Below are 16727 nucleotides of genomic sequence, written 5' to 3' on the forward strand. Positions count from 1 at the left end.
TCACAGCATAACCGGGGAATGGCAATTACCCAAAATATGGGGCTGAGGGACAGCATAAAGTGATATAGAACATGAACACACACACATCCATGCACAAATATTAACTCGTATGGGGAAACTACAGTAAATAGAACATTAGCAATCAACAATGCACATATACTGACTGATATGAGTAAACCACAGGGTAGAACATGAACACACAGCCATGCACAATACTGACTGATGTGGGTAAACCAAAGTGTAGAACCTGAATGCACACAGCCATGCACAAATACTGACTGATATGGGTAAGCCATGCACAAATACTGACTGATATGGGTAAAACACAGTATACAGAACATGAATGCACACAGCCACACACAAATACTGACTGATATGAGTAAACCGCAGTGTAGAACATGAACACACACAGCCATGCACAAATACTGACTATATGGGAAAACCACAGTGTAGAACATGTACATGCACAGCTATCCACAAATACTGACTGATATGGGTAAACCACACTGTAGAACATGAACACACACAGCCATGCACAAGTACTGACTGATATGAGTAAACCACAGTATATGGAACATGAACACACACACAGCATGCACAAATACTGACTGAATTGGGTAAACCACAGTGTAGAACATGAATACATACAGTCATGCACAAATGCTGACTGATATGGGTAAACCACAGTATACAGAACATGAGCACTCACAGTCGTGCATGAGTCTATATCATATGATCGAAACTGTAGTTAGTCTAATAACTAAAGCTCAATCACTAAATGTTGAAGTCCCAAAACTGCGAATGGCAGTTTCCACTCAGGGAAACAATGCCGTTGTCCCAACTAAAAAAAAAAAAAAAAAAACATTAAACACAAATCAAGTGGAGGGCCATAGTATATAGAACATGAACACTGACAGCCCTGCACAAATACTGACTAATATGGGTAAATCACAGTATATAGAACATGAACACACACAGCCATACACAAATACTGATTTATGTGAGTAGACCAGTGGTCTACATGCCTTGCCATGAGCCTACAAGAGATGTCTTCTGCTTTTCTACACATGTGCCCAAACCATTGTAATCTGATCTCTTTGATCTTTTCTGCAATTGGCTTCTGCTCTTATGTCCTCATTTCTTCACCTGTCCCACAGTGTGCATCCTACAACCTTTCTCAGGCACTTCATTTCCATCACCTCTGGATTCTTCAACTGCTGTGCCTTTACTGCCCAAGTTTCTGTACCATACAGTAGTACTGGTCGCACCACTGTCTTTTACACCTTACTTTTCAGCTTCTGTGGCATTCTTCTGTCATAGACTACACCTGATACTCTATCAGTTGGCTGCAGCCCCTCTGATTCTAGCTTTGACCTCTTCATTCAGACTACCCTTCTCCTCAACTACCCCTCCCAGATACTTGAAGCTGTTTACCTGTTCCACTATCTTCCCTTCTATCTCTATTCTCAGCTTCTTCTGATTTTCCCAATTTTCTGCCATTATCACCATCTTATCTGTGCTTAGTTTCATCCCATGTGCCTTCAGATTTGCATTTCATTCTCCTATCCTTTGCTGAAGTTCTAGCTCAGAGTCTGCCTGCACTGCCACATCATCTGCATGCAGCAGCTTTGTTGATCCATCCCTTCCAACCTGTTTGCTAATGTAGTCCATCACCAGTATGAACAGCAGTGGGCTCAGAGCTGAACCTTCATGGTACACCCACTCCCAGTGGGAACCCCTCTGTGAGGCCAAACACTGTTCGTACTTGAGTCATTGGGTCCTTGTACATAGCCTGCACTAATTCTACCAATGTTTCTGGGACTTCAAACCACCGCAGTACTGCCCAGATCAGCTTTCTTGGGACTTTGTTATATGCTTTCTCCAAGTCTAGGAATGTCCAGTTGGACTCACAAGTATCTGTCTCAATGCAAACATCAGGTCAATTGTGCTGCATCCTGATCTGAATCCAAACTGCTCATCTCCCATCTTACATTCTACTATTCTGCGTATCCATTTATCAATCACCCTCTCCAGAACTTTCATACAATGTGATAGGAGTTTGATGCCTCTGTACTGCCCACAGTTGTTCTTGTACACTGGCGCAAGTATGCTTATTCTCCAGTTATCTGGGATACGCCTTTCTCTCCACACTGTTATTAGTAGCCTCAGGAGCCATGTCGCCCCTATCTCACCCAGAATCTTTATCATATCTACTGTGACCTCATCTGAGCCTGCTGCTTTCCCTGACTTCATCTTCCTTAGTGCTGTTCTTACTTCTAGGGTGGGTTCCTCTTCTTCTCTCATCATAGGCTTTTTCAGGGGCAGTACAGCTTCTGTGGGTTTTCTTCATTCAGAAGCTGATGGAAATACTCCCTCCATCTGCCTTTGATGTCCTCTGGACTGGTGAGCAGGTTGTTACTGGCATCCCTTATGAAGGGTGTGACTATCTTCTTTATCTTTCTGTCTTTGCCTTGCAACCTGATATAGTTTCTTTGTATCCCTTACTGAGTCACTTTTCAGAAGTTGGTACAGTGCCTCCAATGCCCTATTCTTTGCTATTGCAATTTCTTTCTTAGCTTCTTTGCTAGCCAACCAGTAGTCCTTCATAGCCCAGTCAGTCTTTTCTGTTTCACACTTCTTCCTGCACTCCTTCTTTCTTTTGATGACTTCCTGGCCTTCTGCATTCCACCACCAGCTTTCCTTTTGTACCTTATTGCATGTGTTCTGTTTGCTATGCAACTGTTCCAAATCTGGCTAACTGCCCTTGCGAGCCATTGTAAGCCTAGCCAATTATCCCTTGTGAGACTGAAACCATGCACCTTGTGTTTGTAAGGCAAACACCTTAACCATTAGGCCACCCTCCCAACCCTACCATTTCCATACCTGGCTCGGCCACATATCTTTTCTGTAGTCCTAACACATGCTGTTTTTAGGCACTGCCATTCTTCTTCAATTCTACCTATTTCCTCCTCTTCTTAGGGTGCTAGAGCCCTGAGTAATTCCTTGAACTGTTCTACTATCACTCCAATCAACTTCCAGGTCTTCAGCCAGGTCTCTGTTGACCTTAGAGCTTTCTCTGACCATTGCTTGCAGCTGATTGTGGAAACTAGTGATTTATGCTATAGGCTGACTGTTTCACTGGGGATGACTTTGCAATCATGGATTCTACCCCAGTGCTTTTTTCTTACTATGAGGAAGTCTACTTGAGTTGCACATTGACTACTCTTGTATGTGATATTGTGACTGTCTCTCTTTCTGAATCATGTGTTGGCTGCTATCAAGCCATTTGCCAGACAGAAGTCTAGAATGGCTTGTCCTTCTTTATTCCTGTTGCCCTACCCATGTGTACCCATGCAGTCCTCATATCCTGTTCTGTCTGTCCTGATATGTGCATTCAAGTCACCCATTATCAACACCAATTCATGTTCTCTTGCTTTATCTAGTAGGTCCTGCAACTGCTGTCTGAATGCACTCTTTTCCTCACTATCACAACCCTGCTGTGGGGCATAGGCTGAGATTATGAATACTGCCATATCATTACACTGCAGCCTGACTTCCATGAGTCTGTCATCAATTCTGATGATATCCCTTTCTGCCTTCTGAAGCCTCCCTCTCACCACAATTCCTACACCATTTCTAGCCTTCCCTCCGCCTGAGTAATAGACTCTGGATCCCAAGCCAAGTGGCTTTGCTGCACTGCCCTTTCATCTCATCTCTTGGATACATAGGATGTCCAGCCTCCTTCATATCATCACATCATCCACTTCCAAGCTGCATCCTGTCAGTGGACCTACATAAAGCGTAGCAATTCTCAGTTAATATTAGGCAGGTTGGTTGATTTTATGTCCAGTTTTTGCTCAACAGAGCTATCCCAGGTAACCCAGGCTAGGCAACTAGACACCGGCCAGCCAGTAGCATACTGACACATGGCTGCTGTGCTTTTATGGTGGGCACACACAGAGCAATAGGGGCACATATACCTCTCCCACCATTAGCAAGGGTCCCTGTCATGGGTCAGAGTAAGCCAGGGTTATCACCGGTAACTACCCAAGCCTATTTTTGACGACATTAGTCAATATGACCAAATCACCTAGAGCCATATTTTACACCATTGAGTGGCTAACCCTGCCATGGTGTGTAGTCAGTGGTCCGTGTTCTCCTATCTTGAGGATACCATGCACCACAGTAGATGCCCAAAGTGGTTGGTCTGTACAAGTCTTCCCCCTATAGGGCACCATGTAGAGTCTGTGCTGCTGCCCACAGCTCCATTTATTGGTGAGTTTGAGAATGAAACGCTCAGCATGATTTTCAGACATGGGAAAACACACTATGGAGACACAGGGAGAACACGCAAACTCCAAACAGGCATTGGTCGGAGGTCAGGATCAAACCTTGCACCTTGTGCATGGGAGGCGAAAATCTTAACCACTAAGCCATCTGGTCTATGTGGACAGGCTGAAATCACTATCACTCAACTTGGTATCATGCAGACTGCTCAGAGGTGAGCTGTGTCTCATCTACAAGGTAATATCAGACCGTGCCCTACTAGAGATGGTTCATATCCATAAGCATTACCTGCTCGAAAGGCCTAAATCTAATATGCGACATCAACAAAACCTGTTGGAGAGACAGGTTTGTCTCCCAGAGGCTGCCCATCTCTGGAACAGACTTCCCATACATATCAAACAGAGTACCTCGCTGACCCTCTTCAAGCGCAACCTTGAGGAGTGGATGGGAAACCACAAATTTGTCCAAGGGGTTCCACCTGTGTCCTCAATTGACAGGTGTGACAGGTGCTGATTGAGGTTTATTTTTGGGGGATAAACTCTTGGCTAGGCTTGTAAGGGCCCTAGGGCCATTAGCCTAGTAACCTCCTATGATCCTATGATCCTAAAAGGCATAAAGGTTGTTGAGGTCCTAGTACTCCTGTCAGGGATCGGGAAGCAGACCCTCATAGCCAGTGGTGAGCTGGATGTGGGAACTGAGCTGGTGAAGACTACATGAGTCTGAGCAGGAGACATGCCATTTTAGTATTAGGACTTATACTGCCATATTGTGCAATGTATTGCATGTAGGACTTATTCAGCAAGAAGCTTCTCCTTATCTGTCCTGTAGGTACATCTGTCTGCAATTGTAACACCTTGCACAACAAGATATGTAGGTGACATATGGCATTCTTAGACTGTGTAATGTACCAGTAGGCCTGTTATGGGAGGGGTTGGCATTTATTTCTGTGTTGCCATGGGTATGTTATTTTTATGATTTCCCTGGTTCGAATGGAGAATGGTTTGGCATGATGATAAAGTGCATGCCTGATGTCAGAAGGTCAGCTTTAGCTAATAATGCTGATAATATCACGCACATGGTACCATAGGATGATAAAGTAGCACTGTTATGAGCAACAACATTAGAAGATTCACACACATCCCACACAGAGGATGAACCATTTTAGGTACAGGCTGAAGCTTTAGCCTCACCAGTATTTGGCAAAGATATTGTAACTGTCAACCCACCCAGACTGCATAGGAATTCCCTGCTCAAATGGCATCTGTAAGCTTCACTGCATTTGATATTAACCAATGAAGCAGTGAATGTGCAGGTCAGTGACAAGCTCAGGCAACTGGCACCCACATTATTATGGAGGTGTGAGTGAGCTTCATTGCTTGTTGGATGACTTGCAACACCTGTAAGGCATGTGTGATGACATATAATGCCTCCATAGTGACATGGGCTATGGAAATTGGAGCACATAATGCTGCTGAGGTTACTTATAGCTAACATGGCATCCACTGAGGCATGCAAGAATCAGATCAATACCACCTTCTGGTCTGCCTCTCCAGATCCTGTTTTCCTTGGCCAAGGAAGGGTCTTAATTCAAGGTGGATGGTCTCATGCCAGGCATACTCAGATGACATAGATCTTTCCTAACACAGCACTGCTCTTGTTTCTAGCCTCACCACATCTGTCTATGGTCAGTCTCACATACATGACCAATGATGCTCCCCAGCTCCCCCTACTGGGATGCCACACCAGGTTGTATGCTTTTTCTCGGATTTTTCTGCACAATCACTATCCCCTATGGACAGATAAAGTGCTACACATTCTTGTGGCCATCATACATCTGCTGAGTCCTGACATGGGACACCCTGTCAGCATTGCACATACATGTTCCCATAGTTATACATCTTCTTTGCCATGGACTGTATCAAGCCCTGAAGCAGCAGGCCACCGCAGTGCAAATCACTGACGTTTGCAACATGGCAGCTTCTTCCCAGCACTTAAGAATGTGATCCCTGATTCCCCACAACTTGTATGGCTACTACATCCATCTCTTATAACACTGGACCATGTAGTATCAAGGCTATCAGTTGTCACTGTGCTGCCTCACCGATCTTAATGATAAATTTGCACTTACCACTACCTAACCTAAGAGGGTAAGGTAATATCTGATGCACAGTGTGGCCAGTCCATGCACTGGATTGCACAGCCTTTTATTTGGTAGGTCACACTTAATTGTATTTTCTGTTTCCTGTATAATGACCTCATTACCAGTCACATGATGTATTGCACCTGCTTCTGCCTCACATGGGGAACCACTGCTATTTGTTCTTCCTCAGTTATACTCTACTACTCCTCCCTCACTGCTTCAGTGGGAATAGTGTATGATGCTGGGGTGTTTCCCTGCCACTGTAGTTACTTCTGCACAATATGTTGTACAGCACACTATGAATATTGGTTGTAGGTGTCAGGTGAATATTGCAGTGCCCCACCAGCTTCCCTTCAGTGAGCTAAAAACATGATTCACCATGTTACAAGCCTCTGTGTGTGCTTTATTATATGCCATCTCTGCCATGACCTGCGGGTGGTAGATGGAGGTCATCATCCACTGTTCTAATGCATACCTGACACTCCCTATGACAAAAAATGGTGACATGATTATATATAGTCTGTGACCTGATTACATAGTAACTAAGTATACATCAGCTTCTGTAAACACCTCCACATTCACCTACCAAGTCGATGACCATGTGGGAAGTCACTGTCCATGAATGATTGGTGTAGGTCATTTATGTGCCATGTATGAGAATCAGTGGAACTACTGGGGTGGCGCATGGAAACAAATGATATCCTTGGTGTTGTAAACTACCTGGCAGTAGAAGGAGAGGAAGCTTTTACTGCTGATGCATCTGATGCCTGGTGGGTCAGTTGAGGCCATGATGGCAGTTTTAATTGTGCAATCAGAGGCTTACAGGACCTCAGGAAATGGACAGTTATGTAATATGTTTGTGTAGTGGTGATTCTGTCATCTGCAGTCCATGAGAACTATATATGCTCCTCTACATGCTGCAGCATAATGTTGAGGAACCCGAGTATAATTAGCAATGTTTTCTATCGTTATTTCGAACAGCAAAACATTTGCTGTTCAAAATAATGAAACGGTAAACTGAAACAAAACATTTTGAGCGTATACAATGTCACCTCAAATAATCAACACATTTGAGTCAACATTGTCGCCGAAAATGTGAAGTGATAGCCGTTTAGGAGCTGATGTAAATCAAACTCCTATATGAAATATCACATTTTTGCAGGGGGGCAATCCCCCTGCACTCCCCACACAACCCTGCTACTAATTTATTCCAACTCCAGGATCACACTACAGTGGGGATATGGATGAATTTCCCATCCTCACTGTACAGCGATCTCATACATATAGTCGAACACACTCTCACATGCTCTACTACATTCACATAAGTGTGTTCAACTATCCAAGGCGCGTTTCATTTTGTGAGCAACATTTGGATTTTCAGCAGCATAACTGCCAACAGCATGTCATTCGCAGAAATGATAGCAAACCATTAGCAATGCTGACACCAGTAAAATTCTAGTGTGTCCACAGAAGATTACTGAAAGGTCCCTGTATTTATGATAGTTAAAGCTGCACATACATTACTGCGTATTGAGATGGGCTGTCCATGCATCCCCTTTGATTCTGCATGTGGGTGACACAATATGACAAGATCCTGTGTGGTATCTCTATCCACAATAAAACCAGCACTGATATTCTGATCAGCAAAGTGATGTAAGTTAAGTACTGACTGTACTGCATGAATTAGTTCAGAGTACCACGGAGTATAATGGTCCAGGCACTGACTCTAAGAGTGGCCACTGACACATGCTATTCTGGAATAGCTCTTCATATAAAAACAATGGCGAGCATGAGGGTTATACTGGATTATGAATGGATGAGGGAGACACTCCTTTAATGGAATGGAGGAAAATCTGGACAATTAATGACCTGGAGAAAACATGATGGTAATTAGACGTAGGGTATGCGGAAAGGGCAGGATGATTAAGGGGATGTAGAAGCAAAAATACAATACCTACTGAAACACTTGTAAGGCAATCTGAATTACAAGGGCCTGACAGGAGCAATTTAGTTGTGGGAAATTGTTAATAAGTTGACTTAAAACATCACAAAGAAACTAATCTGTACTGAGTGCTAAATGAAAAATAAATTAATATTAAAAATTACATTAGGATATTGTATACAGTTCAACGAATGATGGGGTTTTAGGAACTGAACAAAAATAAATGTAATCTAGAAATAATGGATACATTTTATAGGTTTATAGGACTATACTAGGGTAATGACCTCCAGGGCCTTTATAAGCCTAGCTGTGCAATCCAAGCCAATTGTGTCTTAATGTATCATAGATGTTTATTAAGAGATGGTACATTAGTTAGGAAGTTTCTAGATGTTTTGTAAGTAGTGGTATGTTAGTTTCGGCATTAGCATCTGCCTCAATCTATCAGAGACATGGGGACTACGCCCTGTGTGAATTTCCCATTTCCCATCCATTTGTCAAGGATATGTTTGAATAGTGTTAGAGATGGACAATGCTTCACATGGATGGGGAACCAGTAACAGAACAGGGGGATTCTCCGAGATACATATCTGTCTCACCAATATGTCTTATTCATGTCACAAGCAAAATCCTTGAATCTAGTGGTGCTTTTGCTGTTTGTTTTGCAGATGTGCAAAAGGTCCATCATAGGTTCATAGGTTCATAGGTAGGTACTAGGCTATTGGACCTAGGGCCTATACAAGCTTATCCAAAAAGGTACCCTGGCTTTCGCCACCCAAGAAAATTATTTTCCTGTGCCCCTGTCAAGCAGAACCACAGAAGTGATCCCCGGGGTAAATAAATACCCTCTGCTAGCCTCAAACCCAGGACCCTACACATCATAAACATAGAGATTTACCACTAAGCTATGACAGACATACATCAGAGCTGAATCTGAGCATGCCTTGTACGCCAGCCATAGATCGCCTCTCAGTATGCTGCAGGAGACAAAGTATAGAGATGGGGCTTTAAGGCGATCTGTAGAGAACAACGTTTTATACCATAGATTCTCCTGCTGCAGAAAGTGAATTGTGTAAAACAGGGAAATAACTTCTCATCTGTTAGCTTAAGATCTAGTCTGGGCAAGTTTATGAGAAAGATTGGTCAATATTATTCAATTAAATATTGGTATTGAGAATGACTTCCATTCCTTTGGTGACTTTATAATGACGGTAGACTTGAGTTACTGCATACTTTTTACCAATTGATTGAAACTCTGGAAAAGCAATTATATGAGCTTTTATTTCTTAAATAAATAAATGTAAGTATTTTTACTACTGCCATTGCTGGGTGCTGCAGCATTTCAATGTTGAATTTCTGAACTGAGAGGAGATGTAGAGCAGGCAGGATAAAGTGCAATAAGGGCTGTACCCAATGGGCAAAGTACAGACACTCTAGGAGTCCTACTACTAGTGGTCACATCCCAGCAGCTCACAACACACTTGCTCTCTGCCACTTACTCAAAAAAGCAAATGCTCTAACTTCTACTAGCCTGATCTTACTTAACTTCTTAACCCCTCAACACCTGATCCTATTAAATTGCATAGGTCTATGGGAGGCCTAACTCTAACCATAAACCTCCGACCAGATTTCTAACCCAAGTCCTCACTCCCTAACCATAAAACTCCACTCTCCCTCCTGAAACCTAAAATCTCAAATCACTGCCTAAACCTAAACATCCTTTTGTCTCTTTAAACCTAATACTCCCTGCTGTCCTTAAACGTAAAGCTCTCTTCCCACTCCCTAACCACTAAATTCCTCTCCTTCTCTCCAAAATCCACCTCCTTCTCCCTAATTCTAAAATCCCCCTTCCAATCCCTAAACTTAAATCCCCTTCCCAAGGTGTGGCAGCTGCTTGCCTGAACTCGTACGTTTGTATGTGAGTGGCAGCCTGTATGAGCTACAAGATGTTCGAGTCTCTAGCATCATGACAGCGGTGGTCAAGCGTTTAGAACTTGAGAACTTGCTGTAGAAATCATGACAGCGGTGGTCAAGCGTTTAGAACTTGTTCTAGAACCCATTCTAGGCTCTGATGTTATGTTTATCTGAACCATACTGGCTTAGAGAAAATATGGTAAATGACAATTTGTACAACAGATACTTTCTCACCTAAACTATATGGAAAAACACTGTACAGCAAATAGTAATGTCCATGTGCCTTAGACTGTAATTATTTCTGTTTCTGTTATCATGGCGACAGAGACTAAAATTGGTGACATCTGTGGAAGAAATACAAGTATCTAGAAAATATGACTATTAACCACTTGGCAAACAAAAGAAGCTGCTTTGCCTTGTTATTTACTGGGAGAATTATTATCTGCCTTTTTAATGGAGTATTGTCCAGACCTGATGTTAAGTACATTTACGTAACCTTCTCTACGCATACTTTTTATTTCTGTCTGCTTTAAATGTGACTGTTAAACATTTCTGTCTTTCCAGACTACATCTCTAAATATACATGTTTTACCTCATGCATGGATCCCCTCAAATTATCTATGGTATGATACCAGTTATTCTCATTAGGGGTAATATATAACTATGAACTATGGGATGGGTAAGGGTAATCTGTAACCAAATGAGAAGGGTTATTTTTAGCACAAAAAGGGAAATTGGCTATGCTTAAAATGGCCTGCAAGGGCATCTAGCCTAGTACTTACCTAACTACCTGCAAACCTCTGACTAAAGTCAATAAATGACATGCACAACACAAAATTCATCTCAGAAATAAATACTGGAACAAATGGAGAATGACTAAAAACCCTGTAGACCAACAAACCTTTAGAATGATAAGAAATGACACTAAGAAAGCTATACTTTCTGATAAACAGAACTCCTACCTACAATTCCAACAACCTAATCATAACAACCCACAAAAATTTTGGGCAAGCATTTACCAGCTACTCCACCCAGGGCAATCTACTACTCGCAACCCTCATAATACTGACCAGGAAAATCCCATCCAAACAGCTAATACCTTCAATACCTTCTTTACAGATGCTTTTCAGGCACTAGCTAGTCAAATATCACCTAATACATTCACTCTACCTTCCTTTACTTCAACCCCACCTCCTCCTTTTCAATTCAAACCTGTCCCAATCACATTTATTCTAAACCTTTTAAATAAACTGAAACCATGCTCACCCTCAGCAGACCAACTGCCTTCTGAATACCTACAGTTATCAGCCAGAGCTATTGCCTACCCCATTTCCATACTGATCAATAGAACCATTACTGGAGGTCACATCCCTATCTTATGGAAAGTCACCCACATAATCCCCCTTCATAAAGGTGGACACTCCACTGAGCTCTCATACTACTGCCCCATTGCCCTACTTTCTCCTTTAGCTAAGATCATAGAGGAATGTATCCACAGGCAATTACTCAACCACTTAATTGACAATAACTTACTTTCTAACTGTCAACATGGCTTCAAACCATCACACAGCACTACCACTGCCCTCCTTTCCTTTACTGATTGTATTAACAGTAACCGCAACCGTAATTATCTTTCTTCTGCTCTATTTATCGACCTGTCTAAAGCATTTGACATAAACATACTATAATTTCTAGCATTAGACCCTCTTTCCATTAAATGGTTCCAGTCCTACCTTGATAAACGACAGCAGGCAGTATTATGGCATAACACTCTATCCAGCCACCTACCCATTACCTTAGGTGTTCCTCAGGGGTCAATACTAGGACCTCTCCTCTTCTCCATATTTATTAACGACCTTCATCTTGCCATCCCCCAGGCCACATGCATACAGTATGCTGATGACTCCACACTGATATGCTCAGCTACTTCCATCCAAGACCTTTACTCTTTTACTCAGAAGGTATTTAACACACTTGAGCAATGGTTCACACAGTGCTGTCTTCTATTGAACCCCCCAAAAAAACAAACTCCTCCTCTTCAATCCTACTCAAAAGTCATCTCCTCTTAATTTCTCTGTGACATCCACCAATGGTACTATAATCTCCCTTGATCCTACAACCAAATTACTTGGCATCACCATCGACAATAATCTCAACTTTGACATCCATATCAACAATGCTATAAAGGCTGTCAACAAAAAACTTGGCACTCTCTATAGGATTAAATCCTTCCTTTCCCCTACAGCTAAAACTACAATAGCTCACACTCATCTAATCTCTACACTCCTCTATGCCTCACCCATTTTCACCAATCTATCCAAGAATAACTTCAGTAAACTGGAAGTGTCATACAATAACATTGCCAGATTTGCCACAGGTAACCCATATAGAACCCACCATTGCATAAACTTAAAGCATCTAGGATGGCTGCAACTACAAAACATGATTAAATTCCACCAACTAACCATTGCCTATAACATTCTTTATAACCCTTTCAATACTCCAATTTTATCTACCCTCATCACCCCCTATAAAAATCTAAGGTCCTTAAGATCAGCAGACAAAACTGCTTGTACATACGTCTAAACCTAACAACAGAGCTGGGGATTCTCTCTTCTCTAATGTTGTTGGAAAATCCTGGAATCTTCTTCCCGGTGACCTCTCCTCACTCTCCTCTTTACCACTCTTCAAAAATAGACTAAAACTTTACCTTAAAACACACTGGCTATGCCCTTGTGCCAAACCTGACTAGTCATCTATCTTTTCAAACTGGCCTTTCCCTATCCATTACTTCTCACCTACTGTTATACCTTCCTATTACTATATTTTATCATCTCTCTCTATATTACATTACTTCTATGCTCTGCAGATACTGGTTTTTAAGTAAATACTTCATCAATATCACTACAAAATTAACTTCTTTTTTACTACTGACTTTACCTGTATAACGCATTGTACCTGTGAAATACATGGTTATCATTCTTCCCGCATTGAATATCCTATGCTAACCTGTATGCTGTACTACATATGTTACTATTGTATAAATATTTTTGTCCTATTTGTTATTGTTATTATAGTTGTATCTCTTTGTTTATGTCTAGGAGCTTATCTCCCAGGGCCTCTACTGAAAATGGATATATATCCAGTTAGACTAGCCCGGTCAGCAAATGTAAAATAAAAAATAAAATAAAATTTGAGTTTTAGACTTCTTATCCTTCAGAAAATGCATGTTAACACAAATCATGTTATTATAATAACTTTCAAAGTTTATTAGAGAAATATTTAAAACTTGTCCGTATTTTGGGCCTTTGTGTCCCCATTATTTTATGCTTTGTCCAAATTTCATGCATTAGTTGTTTTGCACTGAGAGGGTTTGTGGTCTGCACTGTTGTGGCAGAACAGGTAGCTTACATCCTTCTAGGTTGAGAACTGCTGATTGAGGGCTCAGTGTCTGTTATTCTAAAAGTGTATTAATTCTGGTTTAAGCACTTGGGCTTTCAAGCCAGTTATTTTACATTAAGAGGGTTCGTGGTCTGCACTCTTGTGGGAGGAGAGGCTGGACTCTGCCCTTCTGAGCTGGGAATTTCTGGTTAAAGGCTTATAGTGCATGCATATCTGAACTGTTTCTTACTGAAGTTTGTGCGCCTTGTTTGCTGTGGCATAGACTGGATTCGGGCCTGCTGGATCTAGCTTTGTTTGTGTAACTTGAGCACTAATCCAGACATTCTCTAAAGTATTCAATGGTATTTATTACTGCTTGGTTGCAACTTGATTAAAGTGTAGCTATCATTCAAGTCTTTTGGATTAAGCACTTGGGCTTCAGACCAGTTTTACATTAGGAAGGTTTGTGGCAAGCACTGTGGTGGCAGGACAGGTAGCTTTCATCCTTCTAAGTTGGGAACTGCTGATTGAGAGCCCAGTGTCCAAGTGTATTAGTTCTGGTTTAGGCACTTGGGCTTCAGGCCAGTTATTTTACATTAAGAAGGTTCGTGGTCTGCACTCTTGTGGGAGAAGAGGCTGGACTCTGCCCTTCTGAGCTGGGAATTTTCTGGTTAAAGGTTTATAGTGCCTGAATATTTGAACTGTATCTTACTGAAATTGGTTCACCTTGTTTGCTCTAGCATAGACTAGATCCAGGCCTACTGAATCTAGCTTTGTTTATATGCTTGTTGTTTGTTTGCTTGTTATTTCCCTGGAAGCTAATTCCACCTAATACGCAACTTCTCAGCACTTCTGTGGATCACTAATGATATCTGCATTGCTTACTGTACTTATTTCCTTGTTTCACTTGAAAGAAAGTTACTGTTTGTCGTTTTTGCATTTAGTTACTTGTAACACATTGCACTCAAGTTACCTGGCACTTGCTCACTAAAGCAATTATATAAGTCAGCACTAAAAATTAAAAGCACTACACCTTCACTCCCCACTGGCCCTTGTTTTCAATTAAGGATTTCCCAATATTATTCTAGCATGTCCAAAGGTCAGTTGTCAATCTCCTCTCCGGTCCAGCTGGTGAATCTGGGAATCTTGAGGCAATGTTATAACTGCCTCATGTACACAGACAACCCTCTCCTCCTCCCACATAACACAAATACTGCGAGAGATGCAGCTATTTAGCCAAACTGGAGGCTGAGCTCTCTCAACTCAGGACTGGCAAGACCAGACAGGAGGAGAAGGCAACTACACACACCACAAAACCAGCCTCACATAATGCTACCACTCCACTGAATCAAACACATAAACACACAAAGACATACTGGAGGCTCTGAGTAAAATTTACCTAAACAGCAGAGGCCTCCAAAGCAGACACCCAAACAACTGCTACCTCAAGACACCCCACAAGCAACACATAAACCACAAAAGCAGTGTGCAAAGCAGTCACAGCCCTTAAGGCCAAATACAACACCAAACATACTTGTCATAGGTGACTCCATAGTCAGACACACTGACGTCCCACTCACCAGGCTGAACAAGGAGAGGGTCACAGTAAGCTGCCTATCGGGCGCTAGAATCCGCCACATAACACAAGCACTCGGGTCACTCCATGGCAAGTACAAATATGACACAGTCATTGTCCATGCTGGTGTGAACGACCTGAGACGTACCAACCTGGACTACATGAAAAGAGACATAGAGGAGCTCTCTGATTATGTAGCCCAGGCAGGTATGACCCTAACCCTGAGCAGTATCCTTCCTTCACCAAGAATGATGCCACAATATAGAGACAAGATGATCAGCTTTAACAATTGGCTTAATGTCTGGTGTCATTCAAAGGGGATCCAGTGTCTGTCTGCCTGGGATGACATGCTTGAAGCCACACGCTGCCCATAAGGGCGGCTTGCACCTGTCACCCTAGGATTCCGGATATTGGCTAAGGCTCTTGCCACCCCATAGTGCCTTTTTAGGCAAGGCTCAAATTCTAAACCTACCACCCTAGAAAACAAAAATGGGAAGAAATTGAGGGTAATGCTGCTCAATGCCAGAAGTCTAAATCTCAAAATGCACGAGGCCCTTCTCAGTATGGAGAACATCGATGTCTGTGCTGTAACTGAAACCTGGTTCAAGGCTCCTGAGAGCACCCGGCACTATTAGGTTTTACCTCATATCATGCTTCCGGCCCCAAAACCCGGACCACTCCACAAAAGGAGGGGTGTATCCATATTCATAAAGGATACTCACACCTCCAGGTTGGTGGCAACGCATGAAGCTTGGAAACCATCCAGGTGCAACTAACCATAGGCAAAACTGCTCTACAAATTGTAGCATGCTACAGGCCACCCTCTCAAACTCAGGAACCCCACACAGCCTTCCTGAAGACACTGGAGGGTATAAATGTATCTCCAAACACCATCATATTGGGTGACTTCAACTACCCGAATATAGACTGGGAACATTACTCAAGCCCTAACTTTCTAGGGTTCCTGGAGTCCATAAATTCAAATGCCATAGAACAGCTAGTCACTGTTCCCACGAGAGGAGAAAATATACTAGATCTCATTGTCACAAACATGGGGACAAAATGCTCCACACGAAGTATATCCCTCATTGGTGAGATCTGATCATAAACTAATCTCACTGGAAATCCACATCCCCCCACCCCAAACAAAAAGACCATAGTGAAGAACTTCTCTAAAGCAAACTTCACACTACTCAAGACTGGTGTGGTATCCTTCAAGGCCCTGAGTCCGAGGAAACCACAACCCAAGCTGCGGAAGCCCTTACAAATGCCTTCTATGAACACCTCCAGGACTGCATGGATCAGGCAATCCCAAATAAAACCAAGACTCTTTCCACAAAGGGCAAGCGTCCAGTCTGGTGGACCCCAGCCATTAACAAACTTTACAATAAGAGGAGAAAGCTATTACATGATAGAACAAAATCCATAAAAGGGAAGTCACCCTGATCATTATTAGTAAAAAATACGAGCACTCATAAAATCAACTAAGG

The sequence above is a fragment of the Protopterus annectens genome, chromosome 1.part1 (genome assembly GCF_019279795.1).
Source record: "Protopterus annectens isolate FY-2018-M chromosome 1.part1, PAN1.0, whole genome shotgun sequence".
In the NCBI taxonomy this organism is placed as follows: Eukaryota; Metazoa; Chordata; order Ceratodontiformes; family Protopteridae; genus Protopterus; species Protopterus annectens.